Raw genomic sequence first — 23891 nt, forward strand, 5'->3', positions numbered from 1 at the left:
CGCCAGTGCTTGGCTCTTCTGACCCTTTCTTACATGCCCAGGGGAATGTCCATCAGCACTTTGGGGTCAGGAAGGCATTTTCCTACAGACAATATTGGCCAGGGATCCTAGAGGGTTTTTTTTTTTTTGCCTCCCTCTGGTCATAGAGTAGGAGGTCACTGGGGGAGTAGGGCGGTTGGACTAGATGACATTTGAGGTACCTTCCAGCTCTACATTTCTATGTTTCCATTTAGTTTATAAAAAACCTCAAAGGTATAAACAACCAGTTGTCTATCTTGGCTATGATTTTTCTGAAGAATAATAATGGTTATACAAACTTGAAAAACAAATAATGTTGCCGGTGCCAGGATTCACAATCAGAACAAAGTGGAGATACTGGGCCAGGCTAGAAGCCATCCATACAAACAAGGGACTCAAAGTTCACATTTCCCTTAACATGTCCAGCTGAACCTGACATGTGCACACTGGGCCAACTTTGCAAATAAGAAGTGGATAGCGGCAAGCACTGTCTAGGACCGAAGTTGGCATGGGCACATGCCAGTCCCAAACAACAAAGAGCACATTCAACTCTGCAGGCCAAGCTGCCAACTTGACCAAGCAATTTTTTAAGGCAATCAATGATGCACTGTCCCAGTCCTCCTGCTGCAGAGTCTACCCTGAAAGAGCATCCTAATAGCTACAAAGAGAAGTGAAGCATTCAGTGCGAAGAACCTGCTTCGGGCACAGCCATCTGTGTGGGCCTCAGCCTATGTTACGAGACATTTATTTATTTTATTTATTGCTTCGTTTTCTATACCGCCCTATCGCCGAGGGGCTCTGGGCGGTTTACAACATAAAATCCAATACAGTACTAACGAGGAGCAAACAATAAAAACAATTTACCTAGGTTCCAATAATTTAAATTACTAAATAAACAGTAAAATCCCATTCAAAACAGCGATAATACAATAAAGGCACCGAAAAGCCTATTAACAAACCCTCCCCCCAAACCAGAAAAAGGGAAGGACGGCAGGTCCCAAAAATATAAGGGCAACCCTGATGTTAATACAGAGCAAAAAAGGAGGGGGCACCACCTCAGCGGCTGGACACTCCAAAGGCCCGGTGGAACAACTCAGTCTTACAGGCCCTGCGGAATTCTCCAAGATCCCACAGGGCCCAGACAGCTGGAGGAAGAGTGTTTCACCAGGCCAGGGCCAAAGCTGTTAAGGCCCTGGCCCGTGTGGAGGCCAGCCGCATCATTGAGGAGCCAGGAACCACCAGCAAATTGGCCTCTGCCGAACACAGGGGTAATGCGGTCCTGAAAGTATGAGGGTCCCAAGCCGCGTAAGGCCTTGAAGGTTTAAACCCTACACCTCGAAAATGATTCGGAATTCAACCGGGAGCCAATGCAGCTGGTGCAACACAGGCTGGATATGATCTCGAAAGGCGCCCCCTGTGAGCAACCGTGCCGCTCCATGTTGGACCAGTTTTAGTCTCCGAATCAGGGAAGGCCCGCATAGAGTGAGTTACAATAGTCTAGCCTGGAGGTGACCGTTGCATGGATCACTGTGGGGAGGTCCGCTTGGGAGAGGAAGGGAGCCAACTGCCGGGCCTGACGAAGATGGAAGAACGCAGTCCGGGTTGTAAGGGCCACCTGGGTCTCCATTGAAAGAGAAAAATCCAGGTGGACCCCCAGGCTGCGAACGGAGGAGGTCGACGCCAAAGTGACCCCCTCCCACACCAGTGGCTGGAAATCCCCAGCCTCCCCCTCGCGACCAAGCCAGAGGATCTCTGTCTTCGATGGATTCAGTTTTAACCTGCTCTGCTGCAACCAACCAGCGACCGCCTTCAAACAGTGCTGGAGAGCTGCAGGGGCAGTGACCACTCCCCCTTCCATCAACAGAATGAGCTGAGTGTCATCAGCATACTGATGACAAATCAGCCCCAAGCTCCGTACTAGCTGAGCAAGTGGTTGCATATAGATGTTAAATAACAGCGGGGATAACAGCACCCCCTGGGGCACACCACAATGAAGCGGGCACTTCCGGGAGGCTTGATCCCCGCACCACACTTGCTGACTCCGGTCAAGGAGAAACGAGGCAATCCACTGAAGGATAGTGCCCCGCACTCCAGAAGCGGCCAGGCAGTGGGCCAAAAGGTCGTGGTTGACCACATCAAACGCTGTGGTAAGATCTAACAAAACCAGCAGCGCCAATCCGCCTCGGTCAAGCTGTGACAGCAACGAGAACAGTCTCCGGCCCATGCCGACCACAACGAGAACAGTCAACGACCACATCAAACGCTGTGGTAAGATCTAACAAAACCAGCAGCGCCAATCCGCCTCGGTCAAGCTGTGACAGCAACGAGAACAGTCTCCGGCCCATGCCCAGCACAAAAGCCGGACTGGAAGGGATCGAAGGCCGATGTGTCATCCAGGAAGCCTTGAAGCTGCTCCAACACCACTCTCTCTATTACCTTCCCCAGAAATGAAAGATTTGAGACGGGGCAGTAATTGGCCAGATCGCCAAGATGATGGTCTTTTCAAGAGTGGCCGGACCACCTCCTTCAACCCATCTGGAAAGACTCCTTGCTCAAGGGAGCCATTGATGATATTCAACAGATGGGGTCCAAGCTCCGCCTGGCAAGTTTTTACAAGCCAGGAGGGGCATGGGTCCAGAGGACAGGTAGTAGGTCTAACAGCAGCCACGGCCCTGTCAACAGCGGCTTCAGAGAGCAGGGAAAACTGGGCCAAACAAGGGCCTGAAGACGGCAAGGGAGCCTCCAGTTCGCTAATTGTAGACAACGTGGCAGGAAGGTCCTGGCGGAGCAACGTGACTTTGTCTGCAAAAAAGCTCATAAATGCCTTACAGCTTATAGTCAATTGACAATTTGTAGAACCTTCCGATAAGGAGGTCAAAGACCGAATTATACGAAATAATTGTGCCGGGTGAGAGCTAGCAGATGCGAGAGAGGAGGAGAAGAAAACTCTCCTTGCCTCCTTCGTCGCCACCTCATAGGCCTTCATAAACGTCCTATAAGATGCTCGCACAGTTTCGTCACGCGATTTCCTCCACACTCGTTCTAGACGTCTAAGCACCCGTTTCATGTGGCGAAGCTCCTCTGTATACCATGGAGCCTGCCTGGAACGGGAGGACGCTGGGGGGCAACAGCCTCGATGGCATCGGAGAGCCAGGAATTCCAGTCCTCCACCTGCTCATCGAGCATGCTGGTGGGTTCAGGATCCCGCAGAGCATTCAGGAAACCAAGCAGATCCATAAGTCTCCGCGGGCGGGCATAAATCAGCCCGTCGCCTAGACAGGGGTGGTGCGGCAAGTCCATCCGGACCTTCAGGGCATAATGGTCGGACCATGGCACTCTATCAACAGAGGATACGACCATATCAACCCCCAACCCAAAGACCAAATCCAGCATGTGATCGGCCTCATGAGTGGGGCCAGTTCTTACTAAGGAGAGGCCCAGCGTCGCCATGGATGACACCAGGTCCACAGCTACTGCACGAGGCGGTGTCGACATGAACGTTGAAGTCACCCAAGACAATAAGTCTGGGGAACTGCAATGCCCAGTCTGCCACCACCTCCAGCAGCTGCAGCAGGCCGTCCCTTGGTGCACTAGGTGACCTGTACACCAAAAGGACCGCCAACCTCTCTGAGGCCATCCACTCCAGGCTGACACACTCCATACCGGTGATCTCCGGGTCGGGGGCAGCCCTAAAGGGGATAGAATCACGGATGAACATTGCTACACCACCACCACCACCTGTGTTTGTGATCGGTGGAGACACGCGAAACCTGGGGGTGTGGCCTCACACAAGGCGACAGTCTCGCCCTCACGCACCCAGGTTTTGGTGACATAAGCCAGGTCCATCTGCTGAACTCCGAGAAAATCCCAGAGTATAGCGGTCTTATTATTGATGGACCTGGCATTGATCAACACCAGACATTACTCAAAGCACTGCGGGATCCAGCTTTGAGGTGCAGTCTGTTCTTCTACTGGAACACTAGGAGCACAAGCTGACATTTCCACCAGCATGGGTACATTTGTAGCATTTCAGCTAAGAACAAAAGGAGCCACGTTAGCCTGACAAGCAAGTCAAAGTCTGGAAGTCTTCATTATGGCTGCAGAAGCCCCATATACATCTCAAACATATGCCCACATGAGTATCTGCTCACAACTACAGACATATGTAGAGTTACTATTGTAGAGACTGCCCAGTCCTCTGCTGCTGCACAGTAACTTGTGCATTCCGTAGAAGACCCAAGAAAAGTTTGCACAAATACCTGCCCTTGGCTTTCCCGCTCCCGCCCCCACCAAAAAACTTGTATTTTTATATAGGAATTCTCTTTGTGATACTTAGCTTTATTTCTGATGGTAATGTTGTTTCTAGGACGGAACAAAATTTGGTAAGAAGACCGGGGTGGGGAGTAGACAGTTTTTATTCAAAAGTTTGGCAACCTCTGTTCTCAGTCCTGTGTAACTCTTCTCATTTAATTTAGATAGCAAGTTCCCTCCTAAAATAAATAAATGGTTATCTTTTTCTGAACAGTGCAAGGCTTTCCCCTCTAGTGATAGTAGGCATATATACCTCCCTTCCTCCAGAGGCATATTGGGGGGGAAATTGCACCCAGGGACAACACCTGCTCTGGGCGCCCCCCACCCCTGCACTCAGGGTCGGGGCTTGGGGCAGGGGCAGCTCAGACGGGCACCGCTGCGGCAAGCCAGCTCCTGGGCAGGCCTGCTGCCACGGTGCCCATCTGAGCCACCCGCTGCCTCCCTGCAGGCTGCCTCCTGTCCTCCCCAGGTCCTGGGGAGGGCAGAAGCCTGCCTGAAGGGAGGCGGGGGGCAAAGCACCACAGAGGGCAGCCCAGGAGCCGGCCTGCTGCTGCAGTGCCCATTCAAGCTACCTCTGCCCCAAGCCCCACCCCCAAGGGCCTGGGGAGAGAAGGTGGCAACTCAGAAGGGTGCCACTGTAGCAGGCCAGCTCCTGGCAGCTGGCCAGCTTTGTCTTTAAGCTTGGGGAGGAGTGGGGTGGGAGATGATTTTGCAGGGGGAGCGGCAGTGCACCTGGAGTCATTTGACCCCCCTGTCCCCATGGGCGGTACGCCCCTGCCTTTCTCTCCTGGAGCAAATCTGCCTAAGACTATCAGCTGCTATTTGCTAAGGGTATACAGACTGTGCAGTTTGGTGGAGAGGAAAAATGAGACAAGATATTAAATCCTTGGCCTTTCAACCCTACAAATTCCAACTATGCCTTGATCCGCTGGCATTACCCCCTTTCTTAACTGTGGATATAACTTATATAAACATTGTAATAGGAAGCTCTTGGCCTTTGTGGAAAACCACCTAGCCACCCATGTCTTTGTTTCTAGCAACTGTGCACCTTAGTCCCCAGAAAAGGCACTGCTATGCTGTTTGACACTTGCCTTCTCATGTCATGTGTGGGTGTTCAGTGCTGTCAAGTTGCTTCCAACTTATGGCAACCCTATGAATTAATGACCTCCAAAACATCCTACTGTTAACAGCCCTGCTGAGGTCTTACAAACTGAGGGCTGTGGCCTCTTTTACTGAGTCCATCCATCACACATTGGGTCTTCAGCTTTTCCTAGCGTTATTGTCTTTTCCAGCGATTCTTGTCTTCTCATAATGTGACCAAAAGCATTCCAGTGTGGGCCAAGACAAAAACTACCGGATTCCTGACCCCAAGTCCCCCATGAGACTTTTTGGCACCTTTAACACTTACAGTTGTCCATATGACTTGCACTGCTGCCTATGAAAAACCCAGGCCTGTTCCTCAGAATGCAGGGTGGTGACACCCTTCAACAATGTCCTAACAACTTTAAAAAACAAGCCCACTGTTGCAATGCAGAAAAGTCCAAGAGTCAATCACTGCAAGTCCACTCTCCTACAGATTTTGCACACTGTACATGCCCTTGAGCCTCTGGACAAAAAGTGATTATGAGCCATCAGTTTTACTTTTAAACAACTCTACCCTTGCATTGTTAACATTTCTCAGCTTGCCACACAAATAAATTGATGAATAGTATCCAAGTGAACTCACAAAATCTATGGGGCTGGGATCTGTCCAGTTTCCTTCTCAAGCCAGAAGTCCCCCAACCACCAACTTGAGCTCTCCATTATATTTAGTAATATTAACAGTTCTAGTTATAAAACAGAAAGACTGTAGCTTTGCACAAGCTGAAACAGAAGAAAATAAAAAGTCTTCAAGATCCAAGACAGGAAGGAGTCAAAACGGGGTGTTTCCCCAGTTTAGCACATGTGCTAATTCCACACATTCAGAAATTAAATGAAAACACATAAACAGGGCAGGAACTGGGATTTGTGACCCAATATAAAATTAGCTGTCTCTGCTGAAATATTCAAACTACAAGCTGAGTTTGGCTGTCTTTGTAATGAGGCTAGCCATCTGTAAATGCATTGATGGCACTAGCAGCTCAGCAGATCTGAACTTTGTTCAACAGCATGGGAGCTTACTGGACATTCTGCCAGGAACAGTGACATTTGAAAATGCAGGCAGACTGCTTGTTTGAGGGGAAATCTATACCGATGGAGCTGGGACACTTATAAGTGGGACAGTTATAAGTGTCCTCAAGTCGCAACTGACTTATGTTGACTCCAGAAAGGGGCTTCCGGTAAGTGAGAAGCAGAGGGGATTTTCCATTGTCTTCCTCTACAGAGCCTTGCTTGGTGGTCTCCCACGCAAGTAACAACCCTGCTCAGTTTCCAAGAGGTGATGAGATTGAGATATATACTATGCTGCCAGGGCTGGAATCAGCACACCTGGAGATGGGATAGCTGCCAGAGCCCATGGATTCTGTTACTGACCCCTCCTCATGCATCTTCTATGATGCCTGAACTCATGCCCTTCCATTGCCTGTTTGTGAGTGCTTTGTCACCTGAGCTTCAAGGCGCATATGCTGCCTACCACTGCTGGGAAAGAGCATGTGAGTGGTGCACAAATAATCCAGGTTCTTCACGGCCGTGCCAATGGCACTCCTAGTTGTACCCTGCATCCAGCCCCATTAGGAAAGTGTGGGCAGCTGTGTCTACCTGTGAATGGGCAGAGGAAGGATACATAGAAGGTGGGGGGAAGGGAAAGGAATGGATGGGTGGTAAGTTTGCCAACCTCCAGGTGAGGGCTGGAAATTTCCCAGTATTACAAATAGTCTCCAGACTACAGAGATCAGTTTCTCTAGAGAAAAGGGTTGCTTTGGGGGATGAACTTTATGATAGTGTACCCTGATGAGGTCTCTTCCCTCCCCACATTCCGCTCTCCCCAGGTTCCACCCCCAAAATATCCAATTATTTCCCAACTCTACTGGGTGAGCAAAAGGGGTTCCGAGCAGTTAGTATAGCCCCCCCCCCCCCCCCCGCCCGATATTCTCTACCCAGGCCTAAAATCAGACAGGCCTGACTTACTGCCAGCTTTTCATTTTCTATTTATTTTTCTCCTTTTGCATCTGAATTTTTGCTTGCTCTGGAAACCAATTCTCCAAATTTAGCCTCTCCCTATAAAGCCCTTTTCTTGCAGAAATGCAGAACTGAAGATCACTGCAGACTCCAAAGTGGGGTCCAGAGATATGTTCAGGCATGAAAATGAATATTTTAATGGGATCCGCTGGCACAGCAAACACAGCTGAATCCCTCTACGTAGCATAAAGGTTAAGAGCAGCACACTCTAATTTGGAAAACGGGGTTTGATTCCCCACTCCTCCACCTGAATGTCAGGCTCTAAAATTGGGTTCATTTCCCCACTCCTCCACAAGAGTGACCTTGGGCTAGTCGCAGTCCTCTCACAACTCTCTCAGCTTCACTTACTTCACCAGGGACTGATTGTGGGGAAGGGAAAGTGATTCTAAGCCACTCTGAGACTCTTTAAAGGTAGAGGGAAGCAGGGTACAAAAACAAACTAATAATTTTCTCTGAGGCAGCTCTCCCTTCCTAAAGTTGTCTCTGATGTTTGGAACCTATGCAAGCATCGCTTAGGAAAAACCCACTTTCAGTATTGGCTTAAAAATTGTATTAGGGTTACCAGACTGTAAACTGGAAACCAGCCAGAGTTCCGTTTCTGAAAAGACCTTTTCAAAATGTAAGGTAATGGGACGCTGGTCATTGTTCCTACCTGATCGCCTCATCGCTGACCAACAAACCTCTCTCTCTCATATCCAACAGCACACAGAGACTGTAGAAAGCATGCGCTTTTCCCTTTTCGCACACTATGAAGTATTGCACTTGGTCATTTCACTTATATTGCAAAGGCTGGCTACCTCTGACCAGAGCGTCAAAAGGGTCCCCCAGCAGAACACAATCTCCCAGGGGCTATTCCCTATTGCAGCATCACTGCACAAGTTAAAGAAGACACCAAAACCATTAAATTCACCTTCATGTCTTGAGATCTAGCTAAAAAAAGCACAGAAGCATCTTCGGAGAACAGGAACTGGCAATTCTCCTTCACAATATTTCAAATGTTGGCATTGTTGAACACAAGGACCACAGTCAGATCTGTTGCAAAATACAAAGGTGTGCAGCTGAGAAAGACTGGATGGGCCCCTCTTCTCACTCACGTGTTTGCAGATACGTAAGCCACAACACTGGCCCCAGTTGAGCTACAAAGCGTAACCAATCCCTTAAAGGAACCTTTAAAAACCCTAGCTATTAAAGGACATTCTTCATAAAAGTGGAGGCTAGCAAATACCTGTTTATTGTTGCCTTCAGAACACAGAAAGCCATTTTAACATTAGCTATAAGCATCCTCTCCCTGGGGACAGGTTGCAGCATCTCCTGTAAGGAACTTGCAGGCACTAAACAAAAACAGCAGGTTGATCCCACCACAATGTTTTTTGCAGCAATGGCTTGAGGAGCTGCATTGCACTAGCTCAAGGTTACAACAGTGCCAATCACAAACTTCCGAAGCACAAAGCCGGATAATGCATATCACCACAGGGAGCAAAACAGTGCAGAAAGACTACAATGGGGGAAAAGCTGATGCCTCAAAAAAGCCTCCTTTGCTCCACTTTTCTCCCATCCCTTTGCCACTTAGCATGTCTTACCTTTGCAAAGGCTCCCCATCTCTGCTGCATCACTCCGCTCCACTGGGCTACTGCCTTGTGCACAACGCTCTCTTTTCTGCACAGCAATCTCTTCTCTAACTTTTACACCCCCACACATTGATTGATGCATACTGCAGTTGCTGCATACCTCACAGCCCATAACGGCGGCGAGGGGGAACGCCACGACAGTGACAACTAGGATCCCCCTCCCAGGCTGCCAGGGTGAAACTTCAGCACTGGTGCTGCCTCTCTGCATCTCCCTCTTCCCCCTGGGATTTCCCAGTAACACAAATCTAGCAGATGGCATCTCTCTAATAGCAGCAGTACTCTTAGGCACCCAGCAGCATTCATTGAGCTTACTCTCTCTCTCTCTTTGCAGTCTCATTGAGTTGCCAACATCTGGCTCATTTCATCCAGGTCTCCAGGAAAACAAATAGACACTTGCTATCCTCCTCACCGATATGAAAAAATCAGGGAACACAACACAAAGGGAACATCACTCACCACCTGTTATCCCCTTCTCCGCCATATTGTTTCAGCTGCGCGGGTTTAAACTCTAATTTGTGAGCAGAGATATAAATATTTTAATGCATAAAAACCACAAGCCTATCTTTACAGTTAGTGACTAACTAAGGTATTGGTCACTGTACAAAGTTATGTAATATTAAAAGCCTGAGTTTGATTAAGCAGAGAAAACAGGGACTCTATGTAAGGGCTTACCGATGAAACAATTCTGTGTGCACCCCATCAAATTTATATGAATGTCCCATACACTGAATTCAGTGATCCACAGATGCAAGGATCATGGGTCTTTCCCAGATTCATGTTTGCCCCAGGAGCTTTTTCTGGATCCAAGAAAGGTAATTCCTGGGATCATGGGACCCATGTGGAGTAACAGCCTCATGGATCAGGAACCTGATGTAAGGAGGGGGAAGGAAGGAGGCCAAATGGAAAATATAGCCCTCTTAGCTGAGTGGGCTGGGAAGCTGCCATAAGAATGAGCCTGCAATGCTCCTGTGACCCCAAGAATTTCCCGGAGTCAGAAAGAGCCACTTTCAGGAGGGGAACACTGAAAAGCTTGACAACCATTAGCATCTTCAACAGGAAGATCCCTGGATCCAAAGCCATGTGTGCTGGTCTATTCACATGCAGCGTTCACAAGCCAGCAACCAGGTAGCCCGGCTGAATGTGATGCGTGGATGGCAGTGTTACACATGCATGTGCCAACACCACTGATAACTGCACTGAATCAAGACATGGACGGCGCAGTGACATGCCGCCTATAGGGAAAAGGGGTAACCCATGTCCCCAGGCACACACCTTTTGGTCACATGGGGAGGGGACACCAGTCGGGTCTCCGCGCCCAGCCCCTCCCACAGCGCAGTGACCCGGCTGGCACCCAGCGGCTCCCCCCACCCCCACCTCACGCCCCAACCAGTTGTTTCCGGGGGCACCCAAAGCAGGTGTTGTCCCCAGGCACCATTTCCCCCTGATACGCTTCTGGAATGGTGGAATGTTTACATAGTCAGGTCTCTTATTAAGGCTGCCCTCACATCCATACTTAACATTCTCAAAGGATGTAGGTAAATATATTTTGTACTTCTTTCTCAGACCCTATTAATTTACAAAAAGAAGCTTTGGTTTCTATATTAAAAAAAATGACTTCCCAACATGACTGCATAATACCCAAACATGTGAAGTTACAATATGCATCTCACTGTCAGAGACAAAAGCGTTGCCATGAAGGATGTAGCAGTGGTGAAAAGTAGATCACTGGCTAAAATGCTTAGCCAGACCAATAAGCTATTCTAGAGAACCTTGAAATGGACCATCTCAACTTTCCTACACAAGAACTGTTACAAACATTACTCAAGTGGTTTGGTGGCAGTACTACAACTGGGTGTGGGGAAAAGAAAAATATTCTGTGATAGTAAAATACTCCATGTTAATATAACTTCTGTTTCAACAACAAATCCTCAGGCCAGGATAAGTTTGCAAATAACCCCTCTCCCCTGTATTCCATAACAACTATCTCCAGGAAAATAAATGTTTATGAATTGGGAAAGAATTGGTTATCTTTTTCTTGTGCCTATCAGAATAAGCCATAAACAATATAGCTACAAGGAATCAGGGAGGCTAGTAACACGGTTTCTTCACTAGACATTTCTTTACATTCATCTACAATGCGAGGGTAGCACAACAAGCCATTATGACATATCTCTGTGTATAGAACCATCTCCTCCTCCAACAACAACTCCAATTATGTCAACCATCACAGGCTTGTTATGACCATATCACATAAACATACTGAGGAAACATAACAGCTGTGAAAATAAGAATTAAATGAGTTAAACGTAAGAAAAGCCTTGCTAGAGCAGCAGTCTACCTAGTCCAACATCCTGTTTCATGCAGCAGCAGGGCCAACAAACTGGGCACAGAGGCAACGTTCTCCACCCTACCCCGCCATGCTGTGGTATTCAAAGGGTGCTGCCTCAGTATTTGGAAGTTCCCTTTAGTCATCATGGTTAGCAGCCACTAATGGACCTATCCTCCATAAGCCTGTCATCCCCCTATTTGAAATAATCTGTGCTCACAGTCATAACGAATATGTCCACCAGACATGAATTCCATCATTTAATTACTCTTGCAAAGCAAAGCTTTATTGGCATAAATAGAATAACAGCAACAAAACACAGCAAACATAAAAATTTTAAAGGCAAAAAGGATAACCTCAGATAAATACATATTGTTACTGGCTCTGAATTATTTCCGTAACAAAGCTTGCAACCTCTTCACAAAAAACAGAATCAGAGTTATTCAACAAGAGAAATAATCTAACCAAATCTGTTAACTCAGATTGGAAGAGAGGATGTAGATTGACATATTTAGATCTAATTTTAGCAAATTTAGTGCAATGTAATAGCTGGTGAGCCAATGTTTCAACTACTTGAGTAGTGTTTGTTTTTGTCGGTCCTGAATCCATTGCCAACCAATTTCATTGGGGGCCCCAAGTGCTAGTATTATGAAACAGAGGAAAAAGTTCTCTATGCAATTTCTCCATCCTAGGCTAACTTTATACATTTCTATCATGTCCTCCCCCACACACAGTCACTATTTCTTAAAAAAAAAATCAAAGTCCCCAGATTTATTAGCCTTTCATCCTAGAAAAGTTAGTCAAATCTGGTTCTACATCTTGGTTTCTCTTTTCTGCACCTAAAAATTTTTTTTAGGTTCATGAAATTTAACATTCCAAAATAATTTAGCACACTGCTAACTGTAAAGGTTTTTAAAAAAGAGTATTTAAGAGCAATTTAAGTTTTGAAGTTGTGCAACTCTTAGGTTTGTGTATTGGTGTTAATTGTTTCAACTTGTTATTTAATTTCTTAGGAAAGCCTGAAACAATTTTGACATTGCCTCAGACAATGCTCCTTGAGAACCAGTACAGAAATGTTTTCTTAATACAAGAATCTTTCAATCAACAGCTGGGAGTGGTCTACACACACACACAAACGCACGCACACATGCACGCACTGATTAGATTGTTTACTTTTTTACCTGCAGCTTGTTTTTACCCGTGCTCTGTATTGTAACATAACCATGTCTTCAAATGCTGGGCCTTTAGGTCTTTTTCCACAGAGAATTCACCTCCTATCTGCAGCTACGATTACATATATAAGCACCAAATTAGCATAACATACTTTGTGCATTTGATGGAGTTAGCTTTTGCTCAGGGACAGGACTGCCAATCCTCAGGTGGGGGCTGGTGATCTCCCTGAATTACAGCTGATCTCTGGACTACAAAAATTGCTTATTTATTGTTCATTTATTTTAAACAATTGTTCCACTTCTCCTGGAGAGAACAGCTGCTGTGGAAGCTAGCCTGAAAAGTATTATACCCTACTGAGAACCATCCACTTCCTAAGCCAGTGCGGTGAGAGCCAATATGGTGCAGAATTTAAGAGTGTTGGATGAGTGTCTGAGAGATCCATGTTCAAACCCCCACTAGAGCTATGGAAGCTCCCTAGGTGATGTCAGATCAGTCACATTCTCTCAGCCTAACCTACCTCACAAGGTTTTTAGAAGGATAAAATGGAAGAGAGAAGAAATTATATAAGCCACTTGGGTCCCCACTGGGAAAAATGATGGGGTATAAATGAATTAAATACATATGCAAAATACAAAACTCCCAGGTTCCACCCTCAGATCTCCAGGTAATTCCAAATTCGGAGTTGGCAACGATACCCACAGAAGACTGTGCCATAACAACTATGTGTATCAATGAAGTACAACACGACTCCCTGCCCCCCAAGTAGGTCCCCAAAATTTGAGAGAAGTCTTCCAATCTGCCTTGCAATGTGTCCAACACAACTGGGCATCTAGAGACAGGAATGGTGAATGTAGAGGCGAGGATTTGCCTTGCTTCTATTATATCGTGTGGCTGAAACTAAACCTGGACCCTTAACCCCTGTCACCCATGATTTTGTAGGACAGTTTTCAATCTTCATAGCACAAGGCAGTTTATAATCATGTGACAAATGCCCATATTTGGGAAGTGGTTTCCAGGGAGAGACTGCCCTGAAATAGTTAAGTCCTGCTCAGTCCTGATTGGCTGAAGGAAATTGCCAGGGGGAAGAAAAGGAGGCAGCAAGAGTGCTGTGGGTTCTTTTGACTTGGGTCGCTCTTGGACTAGGTTCCAGAAAGCTGAGTGCAGATCAGGGAGAGAGAACTATCGCTCCTTGTGCATTCTGACAAGAAGTCAGATTGCTCTAGTCAGGCTAAGGAGGCTTGAAAGAGTGTGAGGGAAAGCCCTGGGCTTGGTGGAAGGTGAATCCACTGCTCAGGTGCTTGGCAGCTTGGCTGTCCAGACAAGTGTCTGTCCAACCTCAGTTCAAAACCCAGTCAGGAGAAGACCAGTCCATAAAGGGGGGCAGTTAGGCCTTAACAGGGTGGGAGCCATTGGAAAGGGAAGGTGGCGCAGTGTTAAGCCAAATGGGAGATCCTTTCAGTCTTAAGACTTGGAGTGAGTCGTGGTGAACGGGGAAAGGATGTGGGAACAGAGAAAATCTAGTGTCTGTGTGTGACATAACAACTAAAAAGCTGAAACCTCTGTGAGAGGAGAAAGCTGAGAGGAAATCGAGTTACCCTGTGTAAAGTGTATGATAAAGCTTAAGAACCAGAACCTCTTTAAGAGAAGGAGTATAGTGGCCACCTGCGTGTGACCAAACAGAAAACTTTAGTGTATCTGACTGAATAACCTCTCAAGTAGAAGTTTTACTTTCTGTAACCAACAAACGTTGAAAATCTCTCAAGTCAACTGAGAAGCCTTCATTTCTAGCCAAATAAACTTTACAAATTCTGTTTCACGTTACCAAAAGAGTCCAGTCTATTTTCCTGTGTGCCTACAAAGGGTGGTGGCTGGCTGCGTAAAAGCCAAAACTCTCTCACAGAGTTTCCCTCCATTTGTTTTGTCAGGGGCTTTATTTTTTTTTCTCTGGGGAGAGTTGGAGTGAGGCAGACTCCAGAAAGGGAGTCTGAGCGTCCAATCCCTGTTACAAATACAGTGGGGAGTCTGAGCTTTTCTCCTGTCTCCCTACTGGAGTAGGGAAAAGAGCAGGTGACACATTTTTTGAAGGAAATGGTGAAAGATATTAAGCAACAGGCAGACCTTGAGACATCACCATTCTTCTTATCACCTGAAAAATCCATAGTCTCTCCTACTGTTTATCTCTCCTACTTGGAATTTCCCAGCTACAGGAAAACCTTCACTCACACCAGATGTTAGATCTTTCTATTGGCAGTTCTGGAAGGAAGATGCAACAAAGCCCCAATATCAGAAAGGCTTTGCCCCTATACATCAGGGAAACTGAAACTTCATAACATGTTTTGATCCACTATCTCCTTTATTAATAGGCCCATGGAAGGTTTATTTCTCCTCTGCTCAATAACCTTTCTGGCCAGTCTGGTTTGCTATTGGTTAAAATGCATCTAACAAATGAAAAGCCACAGGTTTCCTTACTTGCTGCCAAATTTCATGCGGCAGCACTTACATGCTGCACGTTGCTAGACTAGAATTTAAGCAAAATATCTCAACATTCCAGAAGGTTAATGCAAGATGTTTTTGTAAGATGTTTTTGTAATTTGTAATCTCTTATTTGTAATTTTACATATAAGTTGTTACTAGTCACTGACTGTAATAATATAATTTGATTTGCTGGGCTCTGGTAGTTGAGGTACTACATTGAGGTTCTACAGGATTCCATATGCCACAAAAATGGCCATTAGGGTTTCTATCTTGCCACACAAAAAAGAGAGCACGAGAAATCATCATATGAAATTTTATCAGGAAACTGCAGTAATATTTGGGGTGCTGTGTGGTTTCAGGGCTGAAAATGCCAGCCACAGATGCAGGCGAAACATCAGGAGAGAATGCTGCTAGAACACGGCCATACAGCCTGGAAACCACACAGCACCCCAGTGATTTCGGTCGTGAAAGCCTTCAACAATGTAGTAATATTTATTTATACTTTGTTTTTCTCTCTTTGTGGGGAACCAAAGCAGCTCACATTGTTCTCCTCTCTTATTTTATCCTCCAACAACCACCTTGTGAGGTAGGGTAAGCTAAGAGCGAATGATTGGCTCCAATTCACCCAGCAAGATTTCATGGCAGAGTGTGGATTTAATCCAGGTTCTCCTAGATCAGTGGTTCTCAACCTTCCTAATGCCACGACCCTTTAATACAGTTCCTCATGTTGTGGTGACCCCCCACCCTAACATTTATCCATTTTACAGATGGAGAACACTGATGCAGAGAGTCTTAGGCGACCCCCTTAAAGGGTTCCCAAAGGGGTCCCGACCCACAGGTTGAGAACCACTGTCTTAGATCCTTGTCCAATAGTCTAACTACTACACCATGTTAATATGCCAGTTAACATGCCAATAGTTTATATGCCAATTTAGACAGAAATAGAGTTTACCCCTGAGGTTACAATATTCAAACCTATCTAAGCCTGACCCATTTCATACAATTCATATAATCCTAACTGCCACCATAAATTTAGCTCAGTATTACTCTCCTTATATGGCTTTTGTGGAGCTGATGGCTTAAAGCTGAAACATAGAAGCTTGCCTTTACCTAGGTGAGTTTGTGTCTGCAGCAAAATATGAATGAAATGCTTTCAGCCTCATAGTTCAGTCACTTATCTTCAGTGCAGTAACAATTATCTGAAGTAGGAAATACTTCGGTATAAAATGTTCAGGTTTACAAATGCAACAAAAAAAATCTTTATTAACATACCTGGAAGAGCCTAGATTTGTTTGAATTACTTCAAAATAATGCGCTTTAGACAGTTATGAAGTCACAGGGCAGGCAAGTTGCCATTATTAAGTCCCCTCATGTAAGTCACATGTGACACTTCTGCAAATACAGAGCTTGTAAGTAACTACATAAATGTGGCACTGAAGCTCTTTCTCAGTCACTGAGCAATTACCAGATAAATAATGGCTTCTGTAATACAGAAGCACGAGTGTGTGATGCTATCTCTTTTGCTGAGGCATCCAGAAGAACAGGAGGGAACGAAAGATTTGCTCCAAGTTATCAGCAGTACACACTGCCAATTTTGAAGGACTTGACACTGGCACTACAAGACCAGGGTGACTATAACTCAATGAAAACAGCAGCAATTCCTTAATTTCCCCTTTCTCTTCCCCAACAGGGCACTTCAAATATTGGTCCACGTAACTGAAAGATAGACAACATGACGTGTACAAAGGAAGGCCACCTAAAACCAACTCAAAGAGAAATTGTATGGACAAATTCAGCCCTGATTACAGGGGTTAGATTTCCGTGGAATTTCTTACCATTCTGCCAATTACCCAACAAAACAATGCAACTTTGTACTTTAGGGCCAGTACTGGAAGTCATTTCATGTCTACGCAATCTATGGCCTTATTCTCCTGCTTTTTGGACTCTGGGCTTAATGTGGGGAGGGGGACTGGAAATAGTGGGTGCAAAGCCACCTTCTCGCATACATTTTATTCTGTATGGTGGTAACGTCAAAAAAGTTTAAATGCTGCCTACTGAATAAGGGTTGTTAGAGAACTGCTTCAGCACGAGGTATACCAAATTTTGAACCAAGCCATGCTTTTTCGGTATACCTACTAGGCTATACATTCATTCTACTCAGATCAATAAGGCTGAGATTTGCCTGTGCTAAGTCTGGAATAAAGTACATGAGGAATAGCTGAAGTACGCACAGGAAGTATTTAGTGGGAAACTGTTTCAGAAAGTAATTTTGTTGTACTGCTTCTCCATGACATTTTAATTAGCTATCCCCCCCCCCCCCCCAAGTAAATTTTCAGTTCTGCTGCGGATAAAATAATGTGGCAGTTCTCTAAACAGGCATTGAAGAGATTTCCCCTCCCTTGCAAAGTCCCTTAAGTTTTTATGGGTGATAATATCCCACAAAAAACTGCCAAGCAATAATACTGATTTATCTTTTTTTTCCTGCACTATCAGCTGTGTTGAGAACATCTACAGCCATTTTGTAAAGGCCTCAACAAAACTGCTGTGACAGGGAAAAGAGAACATGATGGTACAAGTGGATACTAAAAGCTTTTATCCAAATAATATTGTATGTAGTACAAGACCTTACTTGACCCTTTCCTCAAGGGTGCAAAACCACAGCTGGACCACGAACAAGCTAAGGTGACCTCTGTGCCTCTGAAGATTGTATAAGAACCACAAGTCTATTACATGACAGCTTTGAAAAACCACAACACTGTGTCATTAGCCCTTGGATAGCTGATTATCACTGCTTATTGTCTAGGTAAGTACTTCATATAAAGAGACAGAAGGATCTGCAAGCAAGTTAGGATCCTTCAGGCTCTCATTAGAATTTTGGAGACCGTTCACACCACCCATTTTCTTAGCCATCAAGATCAACCAACGCATGTTGCACTCACCTTAAAACAAAAAAAACCCCTCAGTTCAGCTCAACAGGAATTTGTACATCTAGACTTCAACTGCCCAAATGTGTCTTACTTCATTTTTGTCTTCCCCTATAGATGCTCGGTCTGCATGTACCACATTAATATGAATGATGTAGTTAGCAGTGGCAGCACATCAGTACCTAATTCCTGGAAATTTTAACAGAATACTGAAGACAGTCCCTAAAGGAACAGCTTAGTGAAACAGTTCTGAAGAAATTATTAAAGAGCAGAGGATGGAAAAGGAAGAATCTTGTTTTATCCTCTGCCACCTACCATATGGACTTGAAAACTTATCTGAAAATGCTTAGCACATTAAAATTCTATAGCCTCCCTGCTACGCAAATGACTACAAACATCGGCAACCCACAAACAATGCATGCACCAACCCAACCCCACTCTATCTAGAAATGGAAAGTGTGATTAATGTCCATTAGTCGAATTTCTCTCCCTTTCCTCTGTGGAATTTTGCATCTGTGTTTCCTGGCCAGTTTAGGAAAAAACATCCACACATTTTGCATTGATTTTCCTACATGGGTTATCTATGTCCTCTGCTCACTAATTCACAGCAGTGCCAACCAACACACAAAAAGCAATCCCTTCGCGAGGCTTCTTTTGTGGTCAGAAATGACTGTGTTCTCTGGGCAAAGAAAGGGCCATTCATTGTGCTGTCAGCAAAGCACTGGTGCTCTTTTAGCATCCTTTGGCTAGTGTTGTGCTGAGCACAGGCACCGTTCATTTATGAACACAACAATAATGCTGACAGTGAGCAAATTCCATTGTTACTGAGGACACACTGCACATTGCAGTCGGGCAAACTGCCAGGAAATCCTGACTAACAGCTTTACATTTATGCTAGGGCATTAATCCCAAAGGATCTTCCAGTTTATATTCATAGAGCCTTCAACACTAAGGGAACCACCTCTATAAGGGATGGGCCAACCAATTAAACAACCAAGGAAAATTAATAGTGTATTGAAATGCTGTGCAGCAGGAACATTTTTTCCCACTTGAATCATCTGAGAACTTGAGCTTCATGGAATTCTTCATCCTATGAAGTTCATACTCCTTCACATTCTCCTACATCAAACTATAAGTAAAAAGATAACGGTGATGAGAATGACTGGAGAGCCATTCATCATGGTGCCCTCCCCCAAATGAAAATGCTATCTGCTCTTGGACTCACATTGATTCCCATAAAGATAGGTGCCTGTGGGGGAAAAAATGTCATGACAGAAGCATCCTTGACATGGACAATATATCTCCTTTGCTGCCAAAGTGCTCTTGAGGCAGGTAGTTCTGGAAAGAGGTTGCTCTTTGCCCTTCATCAGCCAAGACCATCAGAATTGCCACTGGCAAGAAACAAGTCCATTAAGCCTATTTTAATTTTATACTTATTTTAAAACTACTATATGTAACAGTGGGAGTGTCTCCTGAAAAGTGATACAAGAGAGTTACAAAATCAACAAAGAACTTGTTCAACAGAGTTAAATCCTTTTAGGCCTTTTCCACACACAGCACTTACTCCATTTTGAAGGTGTTTTCGATCCCATCATTTACCTTGACATTTGACCGCACACCCCTCCTTAAAACATTGTTTTCTGGCCAGCGATTCTTTTTTTTTTTTTACTTTTTCCATGCACTAGTGAACATTAGGTTCATTAATTTGATTGTCCATTAAAATGGTGGGGGAGGGGGACATATGAAAACAGGAAACGTTAAGAGGAGAGGGTGAGAGGAGTGAGGTTGGAGACCAAAAAAAATGGCAGAGCAAGCACTGAAGGGGAGGTTTGGCATCCACACAGAGGGCAAGGAAAATGGCGGGAAAGAACATTTCAGTATGATTGCACTGTGAGGGAAGCTGGCTCAGAAACGAGAAACAGCACTGTAAAAGTGCTTTCAGAAACAAATGAGAAAAAGATGGCTGAAAATGTTTTCACAACCAAATTGGAGGAGGGGAGAGAACCTCTACAGAAGTAACATTTCATTTGGAGGCTGGGAATGATGTAAATGGCTTGCACAGAAAAGGTCTTCCAATTAATTGATTAAACCGCAAATGCATGCCCTTAATTATTTCCCCCCAAAATCAGCATAGGTTAGAAGTACTAATTCTAACTGGATCATACCCTTTCTGTTTCCTGTCTTTCAAGGTCAACTTGGCAGTCACACTCAAAGGGAATTCATGGAAGAATTTTTGTTGCAGACATTTTTTTAAAAAACCCTATTCATTTACACTTTTTTAATTATAATTTAGCAAAAGAAGTTGTGACTGGGGAACTGGTCCAGACAAAATCAACTGTGGCATAAATCTACTTACATTGTTAATGTTGTTAAATTAGTTCAACAAAATTCAAGCTCTCAAGTGGATACATATTTGTGAAAAAAGAATGGCTTGTAGCAAGTTCACAGGACCTGGCTGGTTCATAATGCAGTTAAACTAAATCCTAATTAAACTACTTCCTAATCTCAACTAAGTGGCTCGAAACTAGTACTCAATTACATTCAAATTCATATGTTTAAATAAAGCAAATTAGAAAGATTTGGCACTCTTTAAATTACCATAACAATTTGATTCCTGTTTTAATTTGAACACAGAGGAAGACTCCAACTGGGACATCACCAGGGCAGGTGGACCCAAATTGCCATCACTACTGCGACCCAAAATCATGTGGTAATTCAACATATTGGCCACGACACAACAATTAGGCACAGTTAAACCCTGATGAACTGAATAAGGGTTAAATGTTCCCAATGCCAAATGCACTCATTCCAAATCACCTGAGCATTTTATAATGAAGGAGTCTAAAGCACAATCACCAGTCAACTCAAATATCCAACGTATGCTTTAAAAACTGCTTTTTATGTGCTTGAAATCTAATACATGAACATATGAAAAATGCCATTGTGAATGCTGACACATGTAAATGCTGACAGGAGGAGAGTTGCTGAAAAAAAGCTTGAACTGTCATGTGTGAATTCAGTACAAATACAGAAGCAGAAATGGTTGAACTGCATGGTCATGGAGCACAAGATTTTAAAAAATCACCCCCAGGATGCATCGTGTTGCCTTCCTTTGATATGCCAGTACAGTTCTACCACCTATCCCCAAATGCTGAAGAAATTATTCATCTGAACACTGGAAAGTGCTGCCTCGTTCACTGGACAAGTAATCAAGCAACTGCCAATCAAAATCTAGAAAGGGAATGCTGTCAGCTTATAAGATTCTCATTTCACCCATGACATCAAGTCACTCCAAGATTTTGAATGTGTCTTGTTAGTCTCCGAGTACATATCCTGCAATTTAAGAACATGAACAAGGTGAGGAATCAGCACAGCAAAGTCCTTGTAGGAGTATTTACTCAGCACAGAAAAGGATCCATTGAATACTTACTGTGAAGGGTCTTTCTACTGTAGGTAAGGGGGACATCTCAGATGGGTGTCTTCTCCACCAATAGCAAGGAGGCAGGAAGTCATCATTAACTTTTAGCCGTGTCACTTCCCGTTTGAAGGTCCAAGGCAGTTTTTGTTCAGTATCCTTATGACCTAGCAGTCTCGAACACAAGTTTTTGAAGTGACCGGCCCTTAACTTTAACAGAAAACATACATAACTGAGGCTCAGAGGAACACCAAGCGCATTCACGCAATAATGTGAAAAAACTATATACAAGTCATCGGGAAACTCAGGACCAGGGGGGGTCGAGATGTCCCCCTTACCTACAGTAGAAAGACCCTTCACAGTAAGTATTCAATGGATCCTTCTACTGTAGGTGGGGGACATCTCAGATGGGACCTCTCCAAGCAGTGTCCCCAAGTAGGGAGGGGTCCAACTATTCCCCGATGATGTGCTCCAGCACCCTGCGGCCAAATGCTGTCTCCGCAGAAGCTATGGAGTTCATCTTGTAGTGTCTGACAAAGGATGAGATAGAGGACCAGGTGGCTGCTTTGCAGATTTGCTCTACTGATGCCCGGTTGCGTAATGCTGCGTTGGTTGCCGCGCTGCGAATAGAATGTGCGGTAATACCCGGTGGTATTGGCAGGGCCGCAGCTTTGTAGGCTTCAATGATTGTAGCCTTCAGGGTGGTGCTTATGGCTGCAGTCGACATAGTCACCCCCAAGTTAGGAGGGTTAACATTGATCAACAGGCTCTCAGTTTTGCGAATGTTTTCGGTTCTGATTATGAACGCTTTTAAGGCCCTGCGAACATCTAGTGTGTGCCAAGCCCTCTCTTTGGGGTGAGAGGGGTTGGGCATGAAGTTTGGTACCACGATCTCCTGTTGGAGGTGGAATTTTGAGCATACTTTAGGGATAAATGTAGGGTCCATGCATAGAATCACTCTGTCTTTGTAGAATGAGCACAGTTTTGCGTTAGTAGATAATGCCCGAAGCTCTGATACTCTGCGCGCTGATGTGATTGCGTGGAGGAATAGGGTCTTCATCCTTACCCTTCGCAGTGGTATCGTTTGAATGGGTTCAAAAGGATGTCTCGTTAACGCTGTCAGGACAGCGTGCAGGCGCCAGGAGGGAAACCTATGTAGAACTGGAGGTTGCGACAGTTTAACTCCCCTGAGGAAGTTCGTCACATCCAGGTGGCCCGCTATGGATGTGCCGTTTATTGATTGGCATACTGTAGATAAGGCCGATATTTGCCTTTTCAGCGTGGCGCAGCGGAGTCCCTTGTCGAACCCCTGTTGGAGGAAATCTAATATGTTGCCTATGGAAGGGGCTTCTGGGTCTAGGTCTTGGCTCTGACACCATTTGACGAATGTCCTCCATGAGGCATTATATATATTGACTGTTGACCGTTTTCTTGCTGCTAAAATGGTGTTAGTGACTTTCGTAGAGTAGCCTCTCTGCCTCAGTTGTCACCGCTCACAAGCCACACGGTCAATCTGAGCCAGCCTGGGTCTGGGTGAGCTATGGGACCCTGGGTTAGGAGGTCCAGGGTTATTGGTAGAGGCATGGGCTGGCGAGTGGACATCTCTAGGAATGTGGAGTACCACGGTCGTCTGGGCCATTTTGGAGCTATGAGGATGACTCGGGCTCTTTCCCTTCGTATTTTTTGTAGTAGGCGTGGTATCATTGGTGTCGGAGGAAATGCATAAAGAAGTTGTTGGGGCCAGGGGGCTGTGATGGCATCCACTTGTATCGCTTTCTGATGGTAATATCTGGACATGAAGTCGGGCAGTTGTTTGTTCTTTGCCGTAGCGAACAAGTCTATCTTGGGCTGCCCGAACTGTTGGCATATGTCCCTGAATACCTCCGGGTTGAGTTTCCATTCGCTTTCCTGGATTTGTTGCCTGCTTAACCAATCTGCTTTTTCGTTCTTTATCCCGCGGATATATTGCGCTTCTATTGAGAGGAGGTGCATTTCTGACCAGTTGAGCACTTTCAGGGCTTTCTTGTATAGGGGCTGGGACTCCGAATCCCTACTGGGGTGGGAGGAACTGGTCTGGGAGCCGCCGCTCGTGGCCGCGCCCTGGTAAGGCGTCGAGCTCCCTGGCAGCTTTTTCTTTGATTTTTTGGGCGCCGGAGGTCCCTCCGTACGTCCTGCTGCCTTGCCGGTAATTTTCGCTGGGGCTGGCTGTTCGGTCTGGGAGGGGTCTGCGGCGTGCTTATGCCCCCCTCTAGCTGCCCGCGTCCCTTCCGCCGTTGACTTCGCGAAGGCTTCCCGAGGGGGAGTGAAGGATCCCGACGCCATTTTGCGCCTTGCGCATCCGTTAGCGAAAAAGGCGGGAAGCAGTCTTGCCTCGCACTGTTTGCACTTTCTCGTCTGACTTGGAGCGATTTTCCGGTCGAGATTGATTGTATTTGGGTCTAAGCGTGGTTGTTTAGTCAGTCTGG

General features: G+C 45.4%; 1 protein-coding gene across 10 annotated transcripts in view; it reads right to left on the reverse strand.

The window, feature by feature from the left end:
* Positions 1 to 23891, reverse strand: part of EPB41L1 (erythrocyte membrane protein band 4.1 like 1) — a 206335-nt gene that overhangs the window by 87027 nt on the left and 95417 nt on the right. The window contains exon 1 of one of the 10 annotated variants that reach the window (XM_048497673.1): positions 9066 to 9268. The exons of the other annotated variants lie outside the window; for them this stretch is intronic. The gene's annotated coding sequence lies outside the window, so the exon portion shown is untranslated. Of the gene's footprint in view, positions 1 to 9065; positions 9269 to 23891 lie in introns of those variants that run through there. 10 annotated transcript variants of the gene reach the window in all.

Source organism: Sphaerodactylus townsendi, linkage group LG05 (assembly GCF_021028975.2).
Source record: "Sphaerodactylus townsendi isolate TG3544 linkage group LG05, MPM_Stown_v2.3, whole genome shotgun sequence".
Taxonomy (NCBI): domain Eukaryota; kingdom Metazoa; phylum Chordata; class Lepidosauria; order Squamata; family Sphaerodactylidae; genus Sphaerodactylus; species Sphaerodactylus townsendi.